The sequence below is a fragment of the Mobula hypostoma genome, chromosome 13 (genome assembly GCF_963921235.1).
Source record: "Mobula hypostoma chromosome 13, sMobHyp1.1, whole genome shotgun sequence".
Lineage (NCBI taxonomy): Eukaryota > Metazoa > Chordata > Chondrichthyes > Myliobatiformes > Myliobatidae > Mobula > Mobula hypostoma.
Window position 1 is genome coordinate 62,916,964 of NC_086109.1, and position 25,278 is coordinate 62,942,241.

Sequence of the window (25,278 nt, forward strand, 5' to 3'; positions counted from 1 at the left end):
GAAGGAAGAGCTAGTAAGAAATTTGAAAGTGGGAGGGGGAGGGGGAGATCCAAAATGATAGGAGAAGACAGGAGGGGGAGGGATGGAGCCAAGAGCTGGACAAGTGATAGGCAAAAGGGATATGAGAGGATCATGGGACAGGAGGTCTGGGGAGAAAGACAAGGGGAGGGGGAACCCAGAGGATGGGCAAGGGGTATAGTGAGAGGGACAGAGGGAGAAAAAAGAGAGAGAGAGAGAAAGAATGTGTGTATATAAATAAATAACGGATGGGGTACGAGGGGGAGGTGGGGCATTAGCGGAAGTTAGAGAAGTCAATGTTCATGCCATCAGGTTGGAGGCTACCCAGACGGAATATAAGGTGTTGTTCCTCCAACCTGAGTGTGGCTTCATCTTTACAGTAGAGGAGGCCGTGGATAGACATGTCAGAATGGGAATGGGATGTGGAATTAAAATGTGTGGCCACTGGGAGATACTGCTTTCTCTGGCGGACAGAGCGTAGGTGTTCAGCAAAGCGGTCTCCCAGTCTGCATTGGGTCTCGCCAATATATAGAAGGCCACATCGGGAGTACCGGACGCAGTATATCACCCCAGTCGACTCACAGGTGAAGTGTTGCCTCACCTGGAAGGACTGTCTGGGGCCCTGAATGGTGGTAAGGGAGGAAGTGTAAGGGCATGTGTAGCACTTGTTCCGCTTACACGGATAAGTGCCAGGAGGGAGATCAGTGGGGAGGGATGGGGGGGACGAATGGACAAGGGAGTCGCGTGAGCAAACACACCCCTTCCCCCTCTAACTTTATTGCTGCCTTAGCAGCTCCCACTGACCATGGGGCGGTGGGGGGTGGAATGGTGATGTAGCCCTCTTTGGGAACTGTTGCTCAAGAGAGTGTGAGCCTAATCAATCTGGTGTACCTCTGCTTGACCCTATTTGTTGTTTAGATGGATACAGCCTCCCCAGAGACTTATATAATTTTGGTCAGAAATCATTTACCCTGGCAGTCAATTGCAATGTGCCAGATGCCAGTAAACTTGCTTGCTGTACCTATGTGCTAATTCAGGTACAAGGGCACTCACCAGCTTTCAGTTTCTGACTGTTTAAACATTTGTCAGCTTTGCTATTTTGTCAGCTAAGGTGGGTGCCTACATGTTTTTCCACGTGAAGCAGGCTGAAATTAACCTTGTTCATACTTGTGAAAATCACTGTCTGGTATGGAGGATGGGGGCGGTGCTATTGCACAGGATCGAAGTAAACTGCAGAGAGTTGTAAAATTAGTTTTAGTTCTCAAAGCTCTATTGTCCCATTTCATTTCTCACCTCCAGCAGGACCATTCTTTATTTCCAATATATGATTTGTAACATTGTTATTTAAAGGGACACTCCCAATATCTGCAAACTGCAGCTCAAAACACTGAAAGCACACATGTGGACCTCAAGACAACAGTGAGAATCTGCAAAACTTCACAATACTTGAGAAGGGAAGTTCGGATGGCCCTGTCTATACACAAGGCAGATCCTACCTTTCTTTAGTTTCTTTCAAAAAGATAATCACATTACTCTCTGAGAACGTTGCGGCACATTCCTTTGGGACTATAGCCTCTCTGTGTTGCATTGTTAAATATACCTACCTGTGATTGCTGATTTTGGGAAACTCACTCTCTTTTGACTGGTGCATAAACAGTCAGCACAAGCCTGATACTGGAGTGTAACGTTGTTTGATGCCTCCAACTGCAATTTTCAAACACAGCACTATGATTTTTATATACTAGTAACTGCATCAGTATCTGGTATGGGTGGAGGGGGGCTACTGCTCAGGATCGAAGAAAGCTGCACAGAGTTGTAAACTTTGTCAGCACCATCATAGACACTAGCCTCTGTAGTATCCAGGAAGGAATGGTGCCTCAGAAGGGTGACATCTATCGCCCAGGACATGCTCTCTTCTCACTGCTACCATCAGGTAGGAGGTACAGAAGCCTGAAGGCACACACTCAGTGATTCAGGAACAGTTTCATTCCCTCTGCCATCTGATTTCTGAATGGACTTTGAACCATGAGCATTTACACCATAATTCATATTTTTTTCTCTATTATCATGTATTGCATTGTACTGCTGCCTCAAAGTTAACAAAGTTCACGACATATGCTGGTGATATTAAACCTGATACTGATTCTGAGCATCAGAATGCAGACAGACGTTCCATTTTTTGCATATGTTCCACTATAGAGCTTTGACAGTGTTTTTTTCAAAAATCTGTAGTCATCACCTTTATCTTAGTGCATTGGGAAGGAGCAGAGGGCAATGTAGGGGTTTGAGCTGAGTGTGGGGTCCATCCTTTGTGACAGAACAGTGATAGGCAACTCTATTTGCCGCTGTCTGGTCACCACTTTAAGGCAGGGGAACATATACTAGAAAATGTCTTCTGCTGAAATGGAAACAAAAAAAAACAGATGTTGGAAATCTGAAACAGAAAGTGACAGAAATACCTAGCAACTGAAGCTGCACCTATGCAGAAAGAACTAATTCTGCAGTTCACTGACCCTTTCTCACAAGTGGACAAGTTCCATAGAGACGCCTTCTCTCTGCGCTCCCCCCAAGTTCTTGTGCGGCTTTGCTCATTCTCCCAGATGGCTGGACTTTTAAGAGAATGGCATTCAATCCACTCTCGTCTAGGACGAACTGATTTATGCAGAAGATTCGGAAGAAGAAAATATCCTCCTACATTTTTCCTCCCCATTTCCATGCCGACCTTTACAAATGGAAAAAACTGGAACATACCAGATACATGTGAATCATAACAACAGTTTGGCGTAACTTGAGAATGGTCCATCTGGAAATCGTACAGTTGCCTGGGGTTTTATAGTGCTTTCTGTTGCAATTCATCCAGATAACGCTCACATTAAATTAGGGCAGAGAACAAGCAAGCGTGATCTGCAACAAAACATTTAATAAATGTTTAGAATCAGATCAACAAACTCCCACTGTTATTTATCTTAACAGATGATCACTTTAAATTGCATTGGTGAATGATTATTCGACCTGCTGAATGACTGCCCAGCTATGGAAGATTAAGAGAGGAGTTAGCGAGAGTACAGAGTAAGAGAGCTCCTAAATGGCAGTACTGGTGACAAATCAGCATTGCTTGTTGATTGATATCATTATGTGTCTACCCTTGTTATTCACACTAATATCTTTGCCATTATGACATCTATCAATCAATGGACAGTCTGTTGCAATGTTAAAAGTCAAGGGCACAAGCAATAGCCAATAATCCATATTTTATCCCAATGCTCTTTTGGAAGCAAAACTGATCTAATTTATAAAATCAAAATTATAAAAGTTGGTTTCTCAGCAAGTAATGTGCCCTATAGGAAGTTAGTGGACCTTTTTGTTGCTGTGTGCAAATAACATTTGCTTATTCATCTTCATTTTGTAATTATTATATATTTCTAACCTGCCACACAATCATTGACAAAATATAAATGGGAGCTTATTGATCTGATCTGACATGTTTACTAAATGTTTTGCAGATCGTACTTGCTTGTTCTTCACTGTAATTTATTGTGAGTGTTATCTGAATGAACTGAAATGGAAAACTTCAAGGAATCCCAGAAAGATGCGTTTTCCAGCTGGTGAAATCAGTCCGTGTTTGGAGATGGAAAACAAACATGTAGGCGGTTTGTACTGAAGAATGTGCTTTGACTGGTCTTAATACTTGCCATTAGAAGAATTTAAATTTGCATGGCATTGTCCAGTTACAGCTCCCTGATACATTTTATTAAAAATGAAAATTAAATGCAATATTGGATAAGTAATATGCTAATACGGTGCTGCCCCATCTGAGAGTGACAATAGGCCAGTTAAATTTAGCAACTTAGGAATTCTTCCAAAATTCTTTCATCATTTTAATTCAGTTCATAAATGCTCATACTGATTTTCATCCGAAAAGCCTAAAAACAGCAAGAAAAATGTTTGATTAATTGTTTTGTGGACTTTAACTCTAGACCGGGAAATCAAATTCTTCAAACACATAAAGAAATATAAAATCACAAACACGAGAAAATCTGCAGATGCTGGAAATTCAAGCAACACACACAAAATGCTGGTGGAACGCAGCAGGCCAGGCAGCATCTATAGGAAGAAGTACAGTCAACGTTTCGGATTGAGACCCTTCGTCAGGACCAACGGAAGACAAGAGACAGTAAGAGATTTGAAAGTGGGAAGGGGAGGGGCAGACCCGAAATGATAGGAGAAGACAGGAGGGGGAGGGATGAAGCTAAGAGTCGGGAAGTTGATTGGCAAAAGGGATACAGAGCTGGAGAAGGGAGAGGATCATGGGACAGGAGGCCTGGGGAGAAAGAAAGGGGGAGGGGAGCACCAGAGGAAGATGGAGAGCAGGCAAGGAGTTACAGTGAGAGGCAAAGAGAGAAGAAAAAAATAATAAAATAAAAATTAGGGATGGGGTAAGAAGGGGAGGAGGGGCATTAATGGAAGTTAGAGAAACCATTATTCATGCCATCAGGTTGGAGGCTACCCAAATGGAATATAAGGTGTTGTTCCTCCAACCTGAGTGTGGCTTCAACTTTACAGTAGAAGAGGCCATGGATAGACATATCAGAATGGGAATGGGACGTGGAATTAAAATGTGTGGCCACTAGAAGATCCTGCTTCCTCTGGCAGACAGAGCGTAGGTGTTCAGCGAAACGGTCTCCCAGCCTGTGTCGGATCTCACCAATATATAGAAGGCCACACTGGGAGCACCTGGACACAGTATATCACACCAGCAGACTCACAGGTGAAGTGTCGCCTCACCTGGAAGGACTGTCTGGGGCCCTGAATGGTGGTGAGGGAGGAAGTGTATGGGCAGATGTAGCACTTGTTCCGTAGGAGAAAGGGAAGGAGGAGGGGCAGGTGATGTGAAGAGGTAAGAGGCCAGAGCGGGGAATAAAAGAGAGAAGGGGGAAGGGAAAAGAAAATAAAGAAGAAAAAAATGCATCAGGTTGGAGGTTAACCTAGATAGAATAGGAGGTGTTGCTCCCCCAGACTGAGAGTGGCATCATCATGGCTAAAGAGGTGGCTATGGACTGACATGTCAGAAAGGAAATGGGGATAGGAATTAAATTGGTTAGCTATCAATTTATTCAGTTCCATAAATGATGCCTGACCTGCTGAGTTCCTCTAGCATTTTGTGTGTTTTGCTCTGAATTTCCAGCATCAGCAGAATCTCTTGTGTTTATATGAAGAAATAACATATCCATTCACCTAGCTGCCTGTGCCTGTTCTGCCATTCAGTACAATTTTAATATTGATATCCATACAGCTGCCCCTGTAACTTCCCTTATTTTGTCATGCACAGCTAAACCATCCTCCCTTCAGATACCCCTGTCCTAACCATTCTTATCTCCCATTATACCTTCTCCCAGTTTTATTTGCTTCACGAGTCCACGGGTCCAACCTCCTGCCCCCTAAACCTTTTTAATTTGACTGCTGGTGACATGAATTTCTATCCTGCACCTAGCATTATTGCTGGTGATCCACTTACTCTCTGTCATTTTTGTTTTCCTCTAAATTTAGCCCTTCCTCAAAAACCTACAGCTGGTCACTCAATCACCAGAAAAACCTACCTCTGGATTCTATAACACCTTTAGTCTAAAATTGGGCAGAGAGAGAGCATGACTGCTCATTAAGTTCAAGACAGTATTTGACGGAGTGTGGCATTATAGTTCTGATAAAACTGAGAACGTTGGGCATTAAAGGGAAGATGTCCAGTGCCTGGGGACAGTCCACTCACAAAGGAAGATGGCTGTGGTAATTGGTGACCAATCATCGCAGACTTCAGACATCAATGATTGTCATCCATTTCATCAATTTTGTTCCTTTCATCATAAGATCAGAACAGGAGATGTTTACTAGTGATTGCACAACTTTCAGTTCCATTTGCAGCTCTTCAGCATTTGCAGCACACAGCAAGCCTGACATCAATAGTGGGAAAGTTATTGGAAGGCATTTTAAGGGTTTTGATATATATACCTTAGGAATTACAGGGACTGGTTAGAGTTAGTCAACATAGCTTTCTGTATGGTAAGTCATGCCTAACCAATCTTCAAGAGTTTTTGAGGAAAGTTGATGAAGGGAAGGCAGTGGAGGTTATCTACATGGACTTTAGCAAGGCCTTTGATAAAGTACTGCATGGGAGGTTGATCGAGAAGGTTCAGTCACTTAGCATTCAAGATGATGTAGCAAATTGGATTAGACATTGGTTTTGCAGAAGAAGCCTGAGAGTGGTTGTAGATGGTTGCTTCTCTGATTGGCAGTCTGTGACTAGTCGTGTGCCACAGGATTCAGTGCTGGGTCCATTGTTGTTTGCCATTTATATCAATGATTTGGATGATAACGTGATGAAGTGGATCAGCAAGTTTGCGGATGACACCAAGGTGGAGGTCTAGTGGACAGTGAGGAGGACTATTAAATCTTGCACCGGGATCTGGTGAAATGGGCTGAAAAATGGCAGATGGAATTTAAAGCAGACAAGTGTGAGGTCTTGCACTCTGGGAGGCTCAACCAGTGCTGGTCTTACATTGTGAGTGGTAGGGCTCTGAGGAGGGTGGTAGAAAGAAAGATCTGGAAATATAGATACGTAAATTCTTGAAAGTAGCATCACAGGTAGACAGGGTCAAAAAAAAGTTCTTGGCCTGCATTAAATAATACATTAATTACAGGAGTTGGAATGTCATGTTGAAATTAGATAAAATATTGCTGAGTCGTAATTTGGAGTAGTGTGTCTAGTTTTGGTCACCTGCCTACAGGAAAGATATAAATAAGGTTGCAAGTGCACAGAGAAAATTTACAAGGATGTTGCTGGGACTTGAGGACCTGTGTTAAAGGGAAAGGTTGAACAGCTTTGGACTTTATTCCCTAGAATGTAAAAGATTTGACAGAGGTATACAAGCTTATAAAAGATACAGATAGGTTAAATGCAAACAGACTCTGTCCAGGGAGTTTGAGTGAGACTAGAACTAGAGGTCATGGGTTAAGGGTGAATGGTGAAATGGTTAAGGAGAACATAAGGGGGATCTTCTTCATTCGGCGGGGGATGAGGGTGTGGAATGAGCTGCCAGTGCAAATGGTGGAAGCGGGGCAATTTCAATATTTAAGAAAAATTTGGATAGGTATCTGGACGGGGAGTGTACGGAGAGCTGTGGTCTGCGTGCTGGTCAATGGGTCTAGGCAGATTAATGGTTTGACATGAACTAGATGGCCCAAAGGGCCTGTTTCTCAGCTGTGATGTTCTATGACTCTATTCCACCTCTGAGAAAACCAGGCAACAACAGAAAGAGCATGCAAACTCCACAAGGCTACAGTAGGGGTCATAATTGAACTCGTGTCAATGGAGTGGTGAAGCTGCATCTCATTTAGTTGTGCGACTGTTAAGGGAAAACAGTTGGGAATCAGGATGGGTGAAATATCCAAGGTTCATAAGGCAAGAGGGCTGGAGGAATTTCCAGCAGTGTGTGAAAATAAGCTCAACTGAAGATGCCGAAGTTTACAGGAAAAATTGATGCTTCATACAGTAAATTACTTGACATCACAAATGGCTGCGTAACATGTTCCTTACTCGGAGATTATCTGCTCTGTGAACAATGGAATGCTTTCATGAGTCCAAAGTTATTGCTTTAGCTGAAGAAGGAAATTCAAAATGGCTGCCATACACCCTCCCCCGCTTCTGAGCAGTAGAGCTATGAAATTTATAAAAGCAGAGTGCTTAGTTAGAAAAAAACATCTGTAACTCCTTATGGAGAGTGGCAGTTTTTTAAAAATATAAAGTACTACTTTAGGACTTCCCCTTTGAGTTTATATGAAAGTCTATATCATCCATCAATTATGCATATCTTAATAACTCTCTGTATTGTTATCAGTGAGACACAGTCTAAATATTCTAACCAACGATTCTTTGTGGACAACTGGTTCTTAAACAATACCTCTATTGTGGTGACAGAAGCCTCTAAACTAGCTTTTCCTCTACTTTTGCCTCGGTAAGAAGTTCACAAATCACCTCATAGTTAGAGGTTGGGTTACTCAAAGTCCGAGCGGTAAAAGAAACCACAAATGTTACATGCCCCACCTCAGCCCATCTCTCCTTTCGTCTTCAGAGATGAGTCACTATTGTTAATCTCTAACCACAGCAGTAATGACTCGGTCCATTCATTACATCTGAACAAGGTAATGGGAATTTACATTGATAATAAATCTGTTAAGTCCTGTTAGCTGACACTGATAAATTAACCTGACTCCCTTCAACGGCTACATTCTGTCATCAGATATATTGCTGTCAGATGATTACTTTCAGATGTTTCTGTCTGATCTCTACAATGGTTATGAGAAAAGGCCTGGATCACAAGACAGTGAGTGGGTTGTGATGTACTATGGCAGTCTTCAATGGATTACTGAATAGACTGTGGTCAAAGGTAACACATGATGGGATTTATCTTAAACAGCATCACTCATGGGCATTCCTTAAAGATGAAAAGGTCAACTGTGACTGTATTCAAATTCCTTGCATGAGCAAACAGCAATGTGACATCATCTGTTATGTTTTATTGAGATCTACAAATCTACAAATGAACATGTGGCTGATATTATTTATGCTCTGTATTTAAGTAAACTAGGGGTCTATTCTTGACCTTTTCTGCCAAATAACATTGATAACTTAATATCTTATATCTCATAGCTTAAAAACAGATACAGGCCCATCAACCCATAATGCTCATTCCAACCCACCTATACTAATTGCCATCATTCAGAACCTAGTAGTCTTCAGCCTTGTTGGATTATGGTGTAAGATTTTTATTTATCTACTATTTTCCTTGGAGTTTAACTTTCCTCTGTTTCTTTTTTTTTATATACATGTAACTATTCAGTATGCCTTACAGTAATTGTAGTATAGCTGATTCTATATTTTTCTAAGACTTCCTCAGTTTTTCATGAGCAGGTGCCATGCCACTTGAATTTGGCTCCTTTATAGGTTAACTGCTATCATTGGAATTCTGTTTATCTCTAGTCTGAGTAAGAGATGACCGCAGCTTCCTTTTTTTCACATTTTTGTTTGTTATTTCTTTATTCTTGTCACACTGACTTTGTGCCTCAATTTTGACAGCTGAAGAATGTCAGTGAATATCACCAGATCTAACAGCATTCTATGTCCTGCTGATTTCTATTCTTCTAGATACTTCTTAGATGTTAGGAAGGTCTCTTTCACCATTTTCTTGACCAGATTCTACCCAACTTCAGGGTGAAAACCTTCTTCCTCAGATCCTCTCTAAAGCTCATACCCCTTACTGTAAACCTGTACCCTCTGATTTTATATTCCTTTACTCTGGGAATAGTTTGTAGTAAATACTCTGTCCTCCAAGGAAAAGAAACTCTGTTCATCCATTCTCTCCTCATATCTGAAATGTTTCATCACAGGCAACATTTTGATGAACCTCCTCATATTTCCTTTCCAGTGCAGCCATGGGTCCTTCTTATAGTGCGGAGACCAGCAGTTCCAGCTGAGGTCTGACCAATGTTTATTATGTCTACTTCAGTGGCGCAATAAACAAGGTGACTCATGCAAACAGCTCAGAAGGAAACCATCAAATACTCCTGTTTCAGTCTGCTACAGCTGAGAACCATAAGTTGTTCGTCCATCATTGACATCGATGAGGACCTCGACACCATAATGATGGTGTCGAGACTAGCGTGTGATTTGGATTTAAGTGAGGGAGAGTTGCGCAGCGTCAGCCTCACTCTCTCTTCCCAATTCCCATCTGGATCCAGTGGCAAGACAGAGTCGAGATGGCTGGAGATGGGACTAGGTGCAGTGGATGACCAGGACGTCTTCTGTGTCTTGTCCTGCTCTACACGTTCCACGACGCTTGCAGAGACCGCCTTCTTGACCGTTGGACCTTCCATTGGTCTCGTCCGCTCAATCCGCCGGAGTCTGTCTTCACATGCTGGAATAGACAACTCCCTATCTCACCGAGGGTTTGAGACCCGTCGGCTACCCTCACCTGGTTTAGCCGGCTTGTCGAAGCCGTTGCCCGGAGTGTGGCCACTGTCACATGCAAACAGCTACGGGGAGCCACAGGTGAGAGCTGAGTGCCAGGTGGGGACCAAAGGTGGAAAAACCGCCCTGAAAAGGACGTGACATGTTCCCCCACCAGAGGTGCTACCCCTCCCTGACACCCCATACAACCATAAGTACACCCAGGTTAGTAACACCGCTTTACCGAGATTAAAGAATCTTCCACTGCCTAAGATCGGCAAAGCTCGAACGGGCTCTGATTGCGGCGGTTCTCCTTTAACGCGGCAGAAGAGAGGATGCTGAGCTGGCTTAAACTTTCATCCAAGAAAGTGTGGATTTCGACTCCTAATACTGACCATTTTGCTGTCAAACGTACAGGCTCTGGGAAATAAAATTGAAGACCTCAGAGCCTGTAAGGAGTTTGTACGTTCTCCCCGTGACCGCATGGCTTTCCTGCAGGAACTCCAGTTCCCTCCCACAATCCAAAGACATACTGGTTGGTAGGTTAATTGGTCCTTGAAAATTATCCAGTGTTTGGGCTAGGATTAAATCGGGGATCACTGGCCAGAAGGGCTTGCTCCACACTGTATTTCAATAATAAATAAATAGAATGCTGTACCAGAGGGACATTAGGACAGTTGCATTTTTTTTGTTTCACAGAATCTTGGTTAACCCCTTCCATTCTGGTCACAGCGATTGAGATTAATGTGTCCGCAATACACCATCAAGTTAGGACTGTTGAGCCTTTCAAAAGCAGAGGAGGCGGAGTGTGCTTCTGGTGCTGTACAAACGTGGCAGTTCTGTTCCAGTCCTGAAGACCTTGCGATCAAGCGCTGTTCATTTTTATCTGCCACGGTAGATTTCAGCCATTATCTTGGCTGCTTTATACTTCTCTCCTCAGGCCAATGTCAAGCAGTCTCTACATGAAATGAGCAATATAATCAACAGCCGGGAAACAGCACATCCTGATGCCTTCCCCATCATTCTGGGGGGTTTCAACCAGGCCAGCTTGAAAAAGTCTCTCAATAGTTATAATTAACAAATCGCTTGTAGTAGCTGAGGAACCGAAACACTGGGCTACTGTTACACCACCATCAAGAGTGCTCACCGTGCTATCACATGCCCATGATTTGGAAAGTCTGATCACTTGGCTGTACTTCTACTCCCTGAGTATAGGCAGAGAGTGAAAATTGCAGTACCAGTAGTGGTGAGAACCAAGAGGGTATGGAGAAAGATGTGCAGGAGTGCCTACAAGACTGCTTTGAATCACTGGACTGAACAGTATTCAGGGATTCATCTTCGAGCCTGAAAAATAATGCCACAGGTGTCACTGACTTCATTAAAACTTGTGTGGATGAGTGTGTGCCTACAAGAACTTTTTGTAATCCCTAAACCAAAAGCTGTGGATGAACCAGGAGGTTCATAGCCTGCTGAGGACTGGATCTGTGGCATTCAAGTCTGGGCTATTTCAAGAGCTAAGGAACAATTCTGAATGAGGTTCAAGGCTACAGGTGGAAGTTCCCACCTGCTTCAAAAGGGCAACAATCATACCAGTGCCAAAGAAATCGGATGCATGTCAACTCTGGCAGGGTTTGCAGGCCATTACTTCTTACAAAGCAAAACCTAATATCTTGAATGGTAGTGATGTTTCACTCCCAGATGAACTCAGCACCTTTCCTGTTCACTTTGAAAGGGAGAATATAACTGCAGCTATGAGGATCCCAGCAGCACCTGGTGACTCTGTGATCTCTGTCTCAGAGGTCAACATCAGGATGTCTTTCAAAATGGTGAACCCTTGCAAATTGACAGGCCTTGATGGAGTGCCTGGTAGGGCTCTGAAAACCTGTGCTAACCGCCAGTGGAGGTGTTCAAATACATTTTCAATCTCTCCTTGCTACAGGTGGAAGTTCCCACCTGCTTCAAAAGGGCAACAATCATACCAGTGCCAAAGAAGAGTACGGTGGACTACCTGACATCTACAGTGACGAAGTGTGTTGCGAGGTTGGTAATGGCTAGAATTAACTCCTGTCTCAGCAAGGACTTGGATCCACTGCAGTTTGCCTATTGGCACACTAAGTCTACAGTGGACATGATCTCATTGGCTTTTCATGTGGCCTTGGATCACCTGGACAATACAAACCTATAACAGGATGCTGCTTATTGACTACAGCTCAGTGCTTAACACAATAATCTCTACAGTTCTGATCGAAAAGCTCCAGAACCTGGGCCTCTGTACCTCCCTCTGCAACTGGATCCTCAACTTCCTAACTGGTAGAACACAACCTGTGCAGATTGGAAACAACATCTCCACCTCGTTGACCCTCAACACTGGCACACCCCAGGATGTCTGCACTATTCTCTACACATATGGCTGGGTGGCTAGGCACAGGTCAAATGCCATTTATACATTGCTGACAGAATTTCAGATGGTGAGGAGAGGATGTACAGGAGTGAGATTTATCAGCTAGTTGAGTGGGGTTGTAACTTTGGAGTTTGAGAAGCTTTGGTATGTTTCCAAAATATTGAACCCTTGCACACTACCTCTCTGCTTTTTTATTTCAATTTTTGCACTGCTGTTTTAATTTATCTATTTAATATATATATACTTACTGTAATTCACAGTTTTTTATCTCTATTACCACTGCTGCAAAGTCAACAAGTTGCACAATATATGCCAGTGATATGAAACGTGATTCTGATTGTGAGGAAGCATAATCTTTTGTCTTTTATTATTTATATCCCTGCTGCTGCATTAGGTAGGTGGGTAAGTATCCTGTATGCTTTTTTCAACACCTGATCTACTTGTACTGTTACCTTCAGAGATTCTTGGACTTGTACACTAAAACCCCTCAATACTCCCAAGAGCCTAATCATGTATTTTTTTAATGTTCTACCATATTAGTCCACCCAAACTGCTCGACTCAACTCTGAGGTTAAATTGCAGCTGCCACTGCCTTGCCTCTTACCGGCTCAACACCAGTATCTTGTAATCTAAAAGTACTCCTCACTAAATTTCATGTTGTCTGCACACTTTCTAATTATGCCTTCTGAATTCATATCTAAATCATAATATAAGTAGCAAATAGTATGGTTTCTAGCTCTGATCCTCCTGAAATATTGCTGGTCAGAGGTTTCAAATTACAAAATATATGACTTTCACTATCACTCTCTGCCTCCCAGTATCAAGCCAATCTTGCATCCAGTTTGTCAAATAGCCTTGAGTCTCAACGACTGTAACCATTTAGGTCAATCTTCCATGTTGGACCTTGTCAAGGGTTCTTCGCAGTTCTATGTAAACTACCACAACTGTTCTGCCAGTATCAATACATCTGTTAGCACTTCAAAAATTCAATCAAATTTGTCAGACAAAATCATTTTTGATTAATCCCTGTCTTTCCAAACTAGGTTAATCTTGGAGACAATCTCCCTCAGAATTTTTCATCCAATAACTTCCCTACCACAGATTCTTAGGCCTGTCATTACCTGCTGCCATTCTTGAATAATGGCATAGAACACTCCAGTGTGATGTTAACCATGAATCACCACACTAACTTGCATTCAGTCTCCAGGTAGAGCAGGATTTTAATCCAAGGGTTTGTCAAGGTTTATGGGGAAGAGGCAAGAAAGTGGACCTGAGGCCAAGATCAGATTAGCTGTGATCGTACTGAATGGCGGAGCAAGGTCCACGAGCTGTTTGGTTTTATTCTGCCTGATTCTGCATCACAGGGCAGGCTCTCAGACAAAGGGACAGGTAGTCTATCTTCTCACGAAGTTTGACACACACTTTGAACTCAGTTATGTTTTCTGGAAAAGTTCACTGTAAGCTTATTCACAAGGATAGGCATTCTAAACAAGGGCAACCTCTACCTTCTGCAAATGTGGGAAGAGGTGTGGCCTGACCTGCTATATATATCCAGTATTTTCTGCTTTTAAAAAAAATTTAAGCCTCAAATATGTCTTTACTTTTTAAGATCTTGTTTAACTCTTTGCTGATTTATGTTCCTTACCAGAATCAGAATCAGGTTTAAGATCACTGGCAAAGTTGTGAAATATGTTAACTTTGTGGCAGCAAAACAATGCAATACATAATAATAGAGAAAAAACTGTGAATTATAGTATGAATATATATATATTAAATAGCTAAATTTAACAAGAGGTGCAAAAAATAAAAGAGTAGTGAGGTAGTGTTCATGGGTTCGATGTCCATTCCGAAATCTGATGGCAGAAGGGAAGAAGCTGTTCCTGAATCATTGAATGTGGGCCTTCAGGCTTCTGTACCTCCTTCCTAATGGTAGCAATGAGAAGAGGGCATGTGCTGGGTGGTGGGGATCCTTAATGATGGATGTCGTCTTTTTGAGGCATTGCTCCTTGAAGATGTCCTGGATACTATGGAGACTAGTGCCCATCATGGAGCTGACTGTGTTTACAACTCTCTGCAGCTTGCTTCGATCTTGTGCAGTAGCCCCTCTGCTCCCACACCAGACAGTGATGCAGCCAGTTAGCAGGCTCTTCACGGTGCATCTGTAAAGATTTGTGTGTTTTTGGTGCCATACCAAATCTCTTCAAATGCCAAATGAAATATAGCCGCTGCTGTGCCTGCTTTATAGCTGCATTGATATGTTGGGTCCAGGTTAGGTCCTCAAAGGTATTGACACCTAGGAATCTGAAGTTGCCCGCTCTCTCCACTTCTGATCCCTCTATGAGGACTGGTGTGTATTCACTCGTCCGACCCTTCCTGAAGTCCACAGTCAGCTCTTTGGTCTTATTGACGTTGACTACAACCTTGTTGCTGCAACACCACTCGACAAGCTGGTCTATCTTGCTCCCGGGCGACTGTTGAGATTCTACCAACAATGGTTATATTGTCAGCAAATTTATAGATGGCATTTAAGCTGTGCCTAGCCACACAGACATGGGTGTACAAAGAGTTGAGCGATGGGCTAAAAGCACGTCCCTGAGGTGCACCAGTGTTGATTGCCAGCGGAGTGGAGATGTTATTTCCATCCTGCACGGACTGTGGTCTTCCAGTTAGGAAGTTGAGGATCCAGTTGCAGATGGAGGTACAGAGGCTCAGGTTCTGGAGCTTTTTGATCAGAACTGTAGGACTGGTGGTGTTAAACACTGGGCTGTGGTCACTGAATAACATCCTGACATAGGTATTTGTATTGTCTAGGTGATCCAAGGCTGTGTGAAAAGCGAATGAGATCGCATCCACCGTACACCAATTGTGGCGATAGGAAAATTGCAATGGGTCCAGTGTTTGCTGAGGCAGGAGTTGATTCTAGCCGTAACCAATCTCTTAAAGCATTTTATCACTGTATATGGAGTGCTACTGGACGATAGAAAACTGGAGATGCAGCTCGATGACCTTCATCTGATCAGGGAAAGTGAGGAGGTGATAGAGAGGATCTATAGGCAAGTAGTCACTCCGGGGCTTCGGGAGACAGATAAGTGGGTAACAGTCAGGAGAGGGAAGGGCAAGAGGCAGATACTAGAGAGTACCCCTGTGGCTGTCCCCCTTAACAATAAGCACTCCTGTTTGAGTACTGTTAGGGGGAGACGGCCTACCAGGGGGATGCAACAGTGGCCGTGCCTCTGGCACAGAGTTTGGCCCTGTGGCTCAGAAGGGTAGGGGAAGGAAGAAGGCAGCAGTGATAGGGGATTCTATAGTTAGGCGGTCAGACAGGCGATTTTGTGGACGCAGGAAAGAAACACGGATGGTAGTTTGCTTCCCAGGTGCCAGGGTCCAGGATGTTTCTGATTGCGCCCACGATATCCTGAAGTGGGAAGGAGAACAGCCAGAGGTCGTGGTACATATCGGTATCAACGACATGGGTAGGAAAAGGGAGGAGGTCCTGAAAACAGACTACAGGGAGTTAGGAAGGAAGCTGAGAAGCAGGACCTCAAAGGTAGTAACCTCGAGATTACTGCCTGTGCCACGCGACGGTGAGTATAGGAATAGAGTAAAGTGGAGGATAAATGCATGGCTGAGGGATTGGAGCAGGGGGCAGGAATTCAGATTTCTGGATCATTGGGACCTCTTTTGGGGCAGGAGTGACATATACAAAAAGGACGAGTTGCACTTGAATCCAAGGGGGACCAATACCCTGGCGGGGAGGTTTGTTAAGGCTACTGGGGAGAGTTTAAACTAGAATTTCTGGGGGGGTGGGAACCGAACTGAAGAGACGGAGGAAGGGGCTGTTGGCTCACAAATAGAGAAAGCTTAGAGACAGTGCAAGAGGGAGGATAGGCAGGTGATAGAGAAGGGATGCGCTCAGACCGATGGTTTGAGATGTGTCTATTTAAATGCAAGAAGCATCATAAACAAAGTGGATAAGCTTAGAGCGTGGATCAGTACTTGGAGCTATGATGTTGTAGCCATTACAGAGACTTGGATGACTCAGGGGCAGGAATGGTTACTTAGAATGCCAGACTTTAAATGTTTCAGAAATGACAGGGAGGGAGGCAAAAGAGGTGGAGGCGTGGCACTGCTGATCAGAGATCGTGTCACGGCTGCAGAAAAGGAGGAAGTCCTGGAGGGATTGCCTATTGAGTCTCTGTAGGTGGAAGTTAGACACAGGAAGGGGTCAATAACTCTACTGGGTGTTTCTTATAGATCACCCAATAGTAACAAGGACATCAAGGAGCAGATAGGGAGACAGATTATGGAAAGAGTAATTATAACAGGGTTGTCGTGATGGGAAATATTGATTGGCATCCCCCTAGAGCAAGGGGCTTAGATGGGGCGGAATTTGTTAGGTGTATTCAGGAAGGTTTCCTCACACAATATGTAGATAAGCCTACAAGAGGAGAGGCTGTACTTGATCTGGTATTGGGTAATGAACCTGGTCAGGTGTCAGGTCTCTCAGTGGGAGAACATTTTGGAGATAGTGATCACAATTCTATCTCCTTTACCATAGCATTGGAGAGGGATAGGAACAGACAGGTTGGGAAAACGTTTAATTGGAGTAAGGGGAAATATGAGGCTATCAAGCAGGAACTTGGAAACATAAATTAGGAACAGATGTTCTCAGGGAAATGTACGGCAGAAATGTGGCAAATGTTCAGGGGATATTTGTGTGGCGTTCTGCATAGGTATGTTCCAAAGAGACAGGGAAAGGATGGTAGGGTACAGGAGCCGTGTTGTACAAAGGCTATTGTAAATCTAGTCAAGAAGAAAAGAAGAGTTTACGAAAGGTTAAAAAAACTTGCAATGATAGAGATCTAGAAGATTATAAGGCTAGAAAGAAGGAGCTTAAGAAAGAAATTAGGTGTGCCAGAAGGGTCCATGAGAAGGCCTTGGCGGGAAGGATTAAGGAAAACCCCAAGGCATTCTACAAGTATGTGAAGAGCAAGAGGATAAGACATGGGAGAATTGGACCAATCAAGTGTGACAGTGGAAAAGTGTGTATGGAACCAGAGGAGATAGCAGAGATACTTAATGAATACTTTGCTTCAGTATTCACCACGGAAAAGGATCTTGGCGATTGTAGGGATAACTTACAGTGGACTGAAAAGCTTGAGCATATAGACATTAAGAAAGAGGATATGCTGGAGCTTTTGGAAAGCATCAAGTTGGATAAATCTCCAGAACTAGATGAGATATATCCCAGGCTACTGTGGGAGGCAAAGGGGGAGATTGCTAAGAATCTGGCAATGATCTTTGCATCGTCAATAGGGATGGGAGAGGTTCCGGAGGATTGGGGGTTGGAAATGTTGTCCCCTTATTCAAGAAAGGGAACAGAGATAGCCCAGGAAATTATAGACCAGTGAGTCTTACTTCAGTGTCGGTAAGTTGATGGAAAAGATCCTCAGAGGCAGGATTTATGAACATTTGAAGAGGCATAATATAATTAGGAATAGTCAGCATGGCTTTGTCAAAGGCAGGTCATGCCTTACGAGCCTGATTGAATTTTTTTAAGGATGTGACTAAATACATTGATGAAGGTAGAGCAGTAGATGTAGTGTATATGGATTTCAGGAAGGCATTTGATAAGGTACACCATGCAAGGCTTATTGAGAAAGTAAGAAGGTGTGGGATCCAAGAGAACCTTGCTTTATAGATCCATAATTGGCTTGCTCACAGAAGGCAAAGAATGGTTGTAGACAGGTCATATTCTGCATGGAGGTTGGTCACCCGTGGTGTGCCTCAGGGATCTGTTCTAGGACCCCTTCTCTTTGTGATTTTTATAAATGACCTGGATGAGGAAGTGGAGGGATGGGTTAGTAGATCTGATGATGACACGAAGATTGGGGGTGTTGTGGTTAGTGTGGAGGGCTGTCAGAGGTTACAGTGGGACATTGATAGTATGCAAAACTGGACTGAGAAGTGGCAGATGGAGTTCAACCCAGGTAAGTGTGAGGTGGTTCATTTTGGTAGGTCAAATATGATGGCAGAATATAGTATTAATGGTAAGACTCTTGGCAGTGTGGAGGATCAGAGTGATCTTGGGGTCCGAGTCTATAGGACACTCAAAGCTGCTGCACAGGTTGACTCTGTGGTTAAGAAGATATACAGTGCATTGGCCTTCATCAACCATAGGATTGAGTTTAAGAGCCGAGAGGTAATGTTGCAGCTATATAGGACTCCGGTCAGACCCCACTTGGAGTACTGTGCTCAGTTCTGGTCACCTCACTACAGGAAGGATGTGGAAACTATAGAAAGGGTGAAGAGGAAATTTACAGGGATGTTGCCTGGATTGGGGAGCATTACTATTGAGAATAGGTTGAGTGAACTTGGCCTTTTCTCCTTGGAGTGACGGAGGATGAGAGGTGCCCTGATAGAGGTGCATAAGTTGATGAGAGACATTGATCATGGGGATAGTCAGACGCTTTTTTCCAGGGCTGAAATGTGTGCCACAAGAGGGCACAGGTTTAAGGTGCTTGGAAGTAGGTACAGAGGAGATGTCAGGGGTAAGTTTTTCATGCAGAGAGTGGTGAATGCGTGGAATGGGCTGCCAGTGATGGTGGTGGAGGCAGATACGATAGGGTCTTTTAAGGGTCCTGGGTAAGTACATGGAGCTTAGAAAATTAGAGGGATATGGGTAACCCGAGGTAATTTCTAAAGTAAGTACATGTTCGGCACAGCATTGTGGGCTGAAGGGCCTGTATTGTGCTGTAGATTTTCTATGCTTTCTATGATAGTCATTAAGACAGCTCAGCCTGCTCTTCTTGGACACTGGTATAATTGTTGTCCTTTTGAAGCAGGTGAGAATTTCCAATGTAGCAATGAGAGATTGAAAATATCCTTGAGTACTTCTGCCAGTTGGTTGGCACAAATTTTCAGAGCCTTGCCACGTACTCTATTGGGGCCTCTTGCCTTGCGAGGGTTCACCCTCTTGAAAGACAGCCTGGCGTCGGCCTCTGAGACAGAGATCACAGAGTCACTGGGTGCTGCAAGGATCCTCATAGCTGTAGTTTTATTCTCCCTTTCAAAGCAAAAGAGAGAATACTCTGGGATTCATGAAGTTGGGTTTTGCTTTGCAGGAAGTGATGGCCTGCAAAGCCTGCCAGAGCTGACGTGCATCCAATGTTGCCTCCAACCTTGCTTGGAATTGTTCCCTCGCTCTTGAAATAGGCCTCTGCAAAGTTGTATCTTGTTTTCTTGTACACACCTGGGTTGCTGGACTTGAATGCCACAGATCTAGCTCTCAGCAGAACTATGAACCTATTGGTTCATCTATGGCATTTGATTTGGGTTCTCGTAGGCGCACACTTGTCCACACAGTTTTAATGAAGTCAGTGACAGCCAGACTTCATTCAGACTCGAAGGTGAATCCCTAAATATGGTCCAGTCCACCGACTCAAGCAGCTCTGTAAGTGCTCCTGTGGCTCCCTTGGCCATACCTTCTTAGTCCTCACTAACGGTGTGCAGACTTCAGTCTCTGCCTATACTCAGGGAGTAGAAGTACAGCCAGGTGAACAGACTTTCCAAAGTTGAGGACTTCCTTAACCCATCCACACGTCAATTCATGATTAGAATTAACAGCCGGAGGCGAACTGAGTCACTGAGTCAGAGCCACAGATCAGTGGCTGGCACTGTTTTCAGTAACACGCAGGAAAGGAGACAGACTGAGGTACGGTTGTGTTCTCACCATGCTTTGCTCCATGCTGCTCCTGCTATGCTGTTGAATTATCCTTTGATGTAGTCTCCAGAGGCACAGGGCCAAAACTTAACCTCCTCACCAGCCTGATCGGTTTGTCTAGTTCGTCATTTCTTGTTCATTTTACACTTAATTCTTATTGATCCACCCTGTGGAGTTCTCCACTGTGGACACAGAGAACAGTTGATAATGATAATTGGAATGAGTAAGTTAGAGCCGGCTGGTGACGCAATGACATTGGTGCCAGACCTGGGAGTGGAGGTTCCCGGGTTCAGAACTCGGGTCTGCCCCTGAGCATGCTTTCCATCCGTGCTGGGTTGAGTGTGGAGACCGCAACTCGAAGGGAAAATACTGCGAAGGTGTCTGTGTGAGGAGTGGCGCACCACACAGTCTCTCTCTCACTCTCTCACTCCACGCCTTATAAAAAGCCATGAAAAAGACATCATCATGGACGCATGCATGGACACACAGATACAGACGCACAGACTCGCACGCATGCAGGAACACGCCAAAAAAAAAGGAATGAGTAAGTTAAGATGTGACTGATGGTTAAGTTTCTCATGCGGGAGAGAAGCTTGTGGCTCCCAATGCTCTCCCCCACTGAGTTTTGTGTTGGGTCCATTGGCTACTGTAGACATTGATAGCTATGATTAGCCAACGACCTCATCACTGTTGCTCGAGAATGATAGAAAGCAAAGAGAGGTGTACTGTTTTTAACTGTCTTATTCTATCCTTATGTATTTCAAGACTGTATTCTTAATTCACTATCTATTTTCTGGAGATTAAGTATACTGTTCTGTGATCCAGGTAACGTTCAATTTGCCCTTATAATTGCTTCTTCACACTGTTGCCGTGTTGAATATAATGAGTCAATAGCTACTTCCCAGCTCTTTATTTACACACACTGTATTATAGCAGCAGTGGGGCTTGTGAATTATGTAATATACATTATCTAAGTTGAAGAAAAATGACTAGTATTCCATAAACTCAAAAAAAAATCTCAAAAAACAAATAATTGGAATAGAATTTCTGGATCAATATTAAAATTTAAATAAATCTCCGTGATTCAGGTTGAGATCACAGCCAATGTAATAATGCACTGAAACAAATTCATGACACTGTTGATTGAGAATATCTTTTTTGACACATACAAGAAGAAAACTTGGGGACAAAGCCAAACTGCGCAGATATGTCTTATTGAATGACTGGGGTGAACTAGAACAGATCCCAGCACAACCCCGAGACATCCTCCATTGTAGGGATATTTCACCTCATGGTGGGTGGCAGGTCTTGACCCGCTGCAGTCTCAGGGTGTGTGGTGGTGGACCTGAGCTTACCCGGATGTTAAAAGGACCCCACCAGGAGGTCCTCCGTCACCACCATCCAGTTACACATTTCCAGCAATAAAATATTTTGCGGTCTGTCACTAACCATCTGTGTCAGATCTGCAGCTAACATAGAAGCCGATTAAATAGCAGGTGAAAGATTGTCACGATGGCAGTGTAGAGATTGGAAATCAAGCAGCACAGTACATGTCTATGGTGGGTTAGTGAGATTTTTCAGGTATTCAAGTCACAGAACTATGCAGCATAGAAACAGGCCCTTCAGCCCATTGAGTGCAAACAGACCATTAACCGCCCTTTTTATATACATCCCATGTTTAATTCTCCCCACATTCTTTTCAACTCCTTCCAGCTTCTACCACCCTCCCACTTCGCAAGTTTACCTACCAGCCTGTTACTGGGATGTGGGAGGAAACCCACATGGTCACAGAGAGAGCATGCAAACTCCACACAGGCAACACCCAAGGTCAGGACTGAACCAGGATCTCCGGCACTATGGGACAGTGGGTCTACTAGGTGCACCACTGTGCTGTCCATTGCCAAGTGAAGTTTTGCATCTTCACTGTTCTTTAGAGTATTAGCAATTCTTGTCATCTTCCTTGTCATGTTTTCATCTTACATCTGGAAAGCAACCAAAATGATGTCGGAAGAGGATGTGCAGTTGGATAAAGATTTCAGAGTCACAAGCTGCATGATCTTTTCTTGACACCTTTTCTGACAGGCATTTCTCAAGAGGCAATAGAAAATACTCCAGGTTTCAAAACTAGGACTTCGAAGTTCAAAGTATGTATACATTATATATCCTTGAGATTCATCTCCTTACAGGCAGCCACAGAAGGAAGAAACCCAAAATAACCCATTAAAAAAAGAACACCCAATGTGCAGTGAGAGAAAAAGAGATCATGCAAACAATAAACACAAGCAAATAGCATTTGGAACTGAAGTCCACAAAGAGGGTCCATCTACATTCCTTTAGTTCAGCACAGAGTGAAGCAGCAAGCTGAAGAAGCCCATCACTTACCTTGGGGCTCGCCCCCCCCGAATCTCTCAATCTGGCGTGGCGCCTAAATCATCTTCCAAACATCGGGTTCTGTTGCTTTGATACACTCTGGGCACTCTGGGGCTTGGACTCCACCGCCTCGATTTGGCTTGTACCTGACCTTTCCAACTCAATGCAGCACTTAAATCAATCTTCCTTGCTTTTGCTGATGGACCTGCTGCCTCGCCTTACCTCGGTTCTGTCACATTGAATTGCCTCCAAGTCCAAAGGGAGGTTACAGACTATTGCTTGCATTGATCATTTACCAGAAAAAGAGTGACTAACAAAGTATTTAGTTGCTTTCCTTGTTTCATTCACCACCAGCCAGAAGCCACTGAGATTCACCTGCACCATCTTAAACCAGAGCCTGTGTCCTTTGCCTCTACATTAAGATACCTCCACTGATAGATTATCCTTACTGTGGAAAGGTGATTAACCAAATGTCTGTATATCTCTCTGCTTTCCCCTCAGCAAGGGAATGTTTAGATGACATCACAGTAATGATAACTTCAGACCTGAAATCTGCTTTGCTTGAATTTTATGGATGAAGAAATGGTCCATCGGAGTTTGAGAATGGGTTGGAGGAGCTTTTGTTCTCAGTCATTTCTCACTTTCTCAACAGCAGATTTATTTCCTCTCTTTAAAAAGAGTGAATGCTGGAAGCACTCAGCAAGTCAGGCAGCATAGGTGGAGAGAAAATTACTGTGCCAGGTTGATCACTCTTCATCATACAATTACACAGAAGAAAATAAAAGCAAGAATAGGCCACCTGGTCCATCAAGCATTCCATGTAACACAGAAATAGGCCATTCAACCCACCATATCCTACCTGATTATTGAGTACTCATCTGTATTAATCTCATAGAAACATAGACATAGAAACATAGAAAATAGATGCAGGAGTAGGCCATTCGGCCCTTCGAGCCTGCACCGCCATATATTATGATCATGGCTGATCATCCAACTCAGAACCCTGCACCAGCCTTCCCTCCATACCCCCTGATCCCTTTAGCCACAAGGGCCAAATCTAACTCCCTCTTAAATATAGCCAATGAAATGGCCTCAACTGTTTCCTGTGGCAGAGAATTCCACCGATTCACCACTCTCTGTGTGAAGAAGTTTTTCCTAATCTCAGTCCTAAAAGGCTTCCCCTTTATCCTCAAACTGTGACCCCTCGTTCTGGACTTCCCCAACATCGGGAACAATCTTCCTGCATCTAGCCTGTCCAACCCCTTTAGGATTTTATACGTTTCAATCAGATCCCCCTTCAATCTTCTAAATTCCAACGAGTACAAGCCTAGTTCATCCAGTCTTTCTTCATATGAAAGTCCTGCCATCCCAGGAATCAATCTGGTGAACCTTCTTTGTACTCCCTCTATGGCAAGGATGTCTTTCCTCAGATTAGGGGACCAAAACTGCACACAATACTCCAGGTGTGGTCTCACCAAGGGCTTGTACAACTGCAGTAGTACCTCCCTGCTCCTGTACTCAAATCCTCTTGCTATAAATGCCAGCATACCATTCGCCTTTTTCACCGCCTGCTGTATCTGCATGCCCACTTTCAATGACTGGTGTATAATGACTCTTGTTGCACCTCCCCTTTTCCTAATCGGCCACCATTCAGATAATAATCTGTTTTCCTATTTTTGCCACCAAAGTGGATAACTTCACATTTATCCACATTAAGTTGAATCTGCCATGAATTTTCCCACTCATTCAACCTATCCAAGTCACCCTGCATCCTCTTAGCATCCTCCTCACAGCTAACACTGCCGCCCAGCTTCGTGTCATCCGCAAACTTGGAGATGCTGCATTTAATTCCCTCATCCAAGTCATTAATATATATTGTAAACAACTGGGGTCCCAGCACTGAGCCTTGCAGTACCCCACTAGTCACTGCCTGCCATTCTGAAAAGGTCCCGTTTATTCCCACTCTTTGCTTCCTGTCTGCTAACCAATTCTCTATCCACATCAATACCTTACCCCCAACACCGTGTGCTTTAAGTTTGCACACTAATCTCCTTGTCAAAAGCCTTTTGAAAATCCAAATATATCACATCCACTGGTTCTCCCCTATCCACTCTACTAGTTACATCCTCAAAAAATTCATCTTCTGTAGCCTTGTGTGCCTAGGTGATTCAGCATCATTGCATGATCATTTCCGGCACAAAATCTGCAGTTCTTCATTAATAGTCAAATCTACTACCTTCTTAAGTCAAGTAGGTATAATGGGTAGGTGATGTGATTATTACCTACAACTGAACAACCAACTTGACCAAAAATTCCAAGTGGTAAACAAACCCAACATTCATAGACATGAATATTGCTCTTCAAATCCTCTTAAGATCTGGGGTAACGGTTCCATGATACTTAATTCCATGTGAGATGTCAGAAAACATTCCTGAAAGCAGGAACCCAATTTCAAATCTCAGGGAAGTCACTCTTCATGGACTGACTCCAGCTTCCTATCTATTTTACTGGACAGAACAGGATGAATGTAAAGTTGCAGGCTATGTGTTCTAAGGGACACTGTCTCTGTTGCTTCTTTGTGACTTGTGAGGACAAAGTTAAAGTTTAGCCATATAGTGCAGATCTGGGGATTTCTACTTCAACTGAATCACGGCTGTTAACAGCAATTCATCTTGGAGTACAGAGACAAGCTAGTAACACTTAAGCGGATTGGGGAATATTCATGGCTGTAGCGACTCCAAAGAAAACTCAGCTAAAATGGTGATTCTG

At 43.6% G+C, this 25,278-nt stretch overlaps 1 protein-coding gene across 16 annotated transcripts in view; it reads right to left on the bottom strand.

The window, feature by feature from the left end:
• Positions 1-22,745, bottom strand: part of LOC134355640 (uncharacterized) — an 80,074-nt gene extending 57,329 nt beyond the window's left edge. For 10 of the 16 annotated variants that reach the window (XR_010020138.1, XM_063065845.1, XM_063065842.1 and 7 more), the window contains exon 1: positions 22,522-22,745. The gene's annotated coding sequence lies outside the window, so the exon portion shown is untranslated. Of the gene's footprint in view, positions 1-2,257; positions 2,417-2,769; positions 2,923-21,887; positions 21,983-22,521 lie in introns of those variants that run through there. The other 6 variants (XM_063065839.1, XM_063065834.1, XM_063065837.1 and 3 more) reach the window with 3 other exon arrangements.
• Between the last annotated feature and the right edge of the window lie 2,533 nt (positions 22,746-25,278).